General features: G+C 43.6%; 1 non-coding gene across 1 annotated transcript; it reads left to right on the top strand.

Moving 5' to 3' along the window:
• The first annotated feature begins 1,185 nt into the window (after nt 1–1,185).
• On the top strand, nt 1,186–1,259 carry trnat-agu (transfer RNA threonine (anticodon AGU)). Its single transcript has one exon. It is a non-coding gene; the product is annotated as a tRNA-Thr (tRNA).
• Nucleotides 1,260–3,448: the final 2,189 nt, after the last annotated feature.

Raw genomic sequence — 3,448 nt, 5'->3', positions numbered from 1 at the left:
CTCCCTCCTGCACCATCTTTCCAGCCACACGTTCATCTGTCTTATCCATCTATTCCTGTACATTCATCTGTCTTATCCATCTATTCCTGTACTCACTTGCACGTGGCACTGGGAGAAATCCAGAGATCATTACTTTTGATGTCCTGCTTGCTAATTTCTTACCTCACTCCCTGCGTTCTGACTGCAGCACAACATCCTTATATCTACCTATGTTGTTGGTTCTGATGTGGACTACCACTGCTGGCTGTTCACCCTCCCCCTTCAGGGTGCTCTGTAACTGCTCAATGACATCCTTGAGCCTGGCACCAGGGAGCCTACACTCCATTCCTGGATTCACGTCTGTGGCCACAGAAACACCTGATTGTTCCCTTGACGATTGAATCACTATCACTATGGCTTTCCAATCTTCCCTGTACTCCCCTTTGCAGCTGAGTCACCCATGGTGTCATGTACTTGGCTCCGGCTGCACTCCCCAGGTGAAGCATCATTGTCCTCTGTATTCAGAACTGAATACCTGCTGGAGAGTGAGACGCACTCGGGGTGTCCTGCACTACTTGCCTGATTCTTTTTGATTGCCTGGTGGTTACCCATTCCCTCTCTCCCTGCATACTCTTAAGCTGTGGGGTGACCACATCTATAAACGTGTTATCTATGGACAAAGAACAAAGAACAGTACAGCACAGGAACAGGCCATTCGGCCCTCCAAGCCCGCGCCGATCTTGATGCCTGTCTAAACTAAAACCTTCTGGACTTCTCGGGACCATATCCCTCTCTTCCCATCCTATTCATGTATTTGTCAAGATGCCTCTTAAACGTCGCTATCTTCCCTGCTTCCACCACCTTCCCCGGCAGCAAGTTCCAGGCACTCGCAACCCTCTATGTAAAGAACTTGCCTCGCACATCCCCTCTAAACTTTGCCCCTCTCGCCTTAAACCTATGTCCCCTCGTAACTGACTCTGCCACCCTGTGAAAAAGCTTCTGACTATTCACTCTGTCTCTGCCACTCATAACTTTGTCAACCTCTATCATGTCGCCCCTCCACCTCCATTCTCAGTTTTGGGAAAAATAGAGTATATGACTGTATCAGTAAGTAGGAAAAGTTAATATATGTTGTGACCAGTGGAGAAGTGTGATGAGAATAAACAGATCCTCCTCTGATTTCAGCTAAACAAGCGTTTGTGATTTGACTCTGTAGCTTAGTTGGTTAAAGCACCTGTCTAGTAAACAGAAGAGCCTGGGTTCAACTCCCAGAAGAGCCTTATTTCACATTTGTGATATGCTTGAGAAGTTTCCTTCTCAATCATTTACATCTCTGATTTGTGAACTTGAACTTGGAATTCAAATTACATGATGAATTTCAGTCACAGGGGAAAACAGCCTTTGTGAAGGATGTGAGTTGGGAATGGCTGTTCGTCCTTATCCAGAAATTCAGTGCTGATACGCCAAAGGCAACTTCTTTGATACAAATAAAAGCAAAATACTGCGGATGCTGGAAATCTGAAACAAAAACAAGAAATGCTGGATTCACTCAGCAGGTCTGGCAGCATCTGTGGAAAGAGAAGCAGAGTTAACGTTTCGGGTCAGTGACCCTTCTTCGGAACTGACAAATATTAGAAAAGTCACAGATTATAAACAAGTGAGGTGGGGGTTGGGCAAGAGATAACAAAGGAGAAGGTGCAGATTGGACCAGGCCACATAGCTGACCAAAAGGTCACGGAGCAAAGGCAAACAATATGTCAATGGTGTGTTGAAAGACAAAGCTACAAATTTGTTCACAGTTACATTCAATCTGGAAAACAGCTCGACATTAATCTCACTGAAGGAAAGTGTGACCACGTTGTATGTTTCAGAGTGTTTGTGTCGTTATGTGTTGCTTTCAACCGAGACTGGGACATGACACAAGTGGGAGGGTTGATCCGAGGTTTGGAATATTTGTCAATCAGGAACAAGAAAAATCAAAGGAACCAAATAAGAAAACCTATGTCTCGTGGGTATTGAGAGACGGTGAGAAGATATTAAACTTTGTTCCATTCAATCCGGCTGCGATGAACTTTGAATTTTTCCGCCTTTTATAAACATTATTTGAAGGGTCTCTGTAACAATGTTCAGTGTTGATGAGAGTGGGGTCTGGGTGAGCAGCTGCTGAGTGTGACAGGGTCAGGACTGGATGCAGGAAGTTCTCTGACACTCTCTCTCCCTCTCTCTCTGATGGCTTTGAGTTGATTTTCAAGTGGCAGCTGTTGGTGTTTGAGTAAATGAAGGAAGTTCCCTCCACCCATTTGTTTGGACAGACAGTGTAGTATAAGGATGTAAAGGGTTAATGCTGAAGCTAGTGGGATCAACCCCTCCCACTGTCAGAGTGATGATGTAACAGTCACATGAGATGAGGTTTGGGAGAAGAGAGAGCAACACCAAGGATGCTAGCTTAAGAGGTTTGATGAATGTGTATATAGTATTGTGTAAATTAGAAAAGAGTTCTTAGTTCTTTCAGCAGGAAATGTGTCCAGAAAATATTCAGGAGTCGAAATGCAGATATTAACTCCAAGTGACAGTTCTGGGTTCATTTAACAAAAAAAAGGTAGTGAATAATATTGTTCACTGATTGAAATCCCCCAGTGAGGAGACAGTTAAACAGGTGATCTGTTGGGGCATCCTTCGATCCAAGGTTTCGACAGCATTTAATCTCCCTTTTTGGTGAAATTCTCTGTTATTTGCATCTTTTTTTAATCAGCTTTCATGGGTGAGTGAAAAACTCAAAAAAACTTAACAGTTCCATTCTTCCTTCTTCCCATCAGTTTCTCTTTTCTGTCTCAGATCAATATAATGATGAGAATCCCAATTTAATCTGCTGTTTCTGGTGTTTTATCCATTCCAATCAAAATTCAACATTCCAATCAAATCTCTTTGTTATTCCACAGTGTCTCTCCATGTGTTTTATCCTGTTGTATTCTCTCACAGTCTGTTTGATGATCAATTTTACATCTCACTCTCTGTTCTGGTGAAGATCAGAAGCAGTGTTGTCTGTTTGCACCACCCAACAAGTCGGCCTGAGGCTGTGTCTCATCGATAATGTGGAGTTAGGAACATCGAAACATAGGAGCAGGAGTCGGCCATTCAGCCCATCGAGCCTGCCCCGCCATTCAATCTGATCATGGCTGATCATCCACTTCAATGCCCTTTTTCCCACACTTTCCTCATATTCCCTTATGTCATTTGTATTTACAAATCTGTCAATCTCTGCTTTAAACAGACTCAACGACTGAGCTTCCACAGCCCTCTGGGTTACAGAATTCCAAAGATTCACAAACCTCTGAGTCACAACATTTCTCCTCATCTCTGTCCTAAGTGGCTTCCCCCTTATTTTGAAATTGTGTCCCGTGGTTTTCGACTCCCCAACCAGGAGAAAGATCTTAGCTGCATCTACCCTGACTGTCCTTTAAGTATTTTG

This window comes from Heterodontus francisci, unplaced genomic scaffold (assembly GCF_036365525.1).
Source record: "Heterodontus francisci isolate sHetFra1 unplaced genomic scaffold, sHetFra1.hap1 HAP1_SCAFFOLD_61, whole genome shotgun sequence".
Classification (NCBI taxonomy): domain Eukaryota; kingdom Metazoa; phylum Chordata; class Chondrichthyes; order Heterodontiformes; family Heterodontidae; genus Heterodontus; species Heterodontus francisci.
This window is presented reverse-complemented; position numbering and strand designations above follow the sequence as displayed.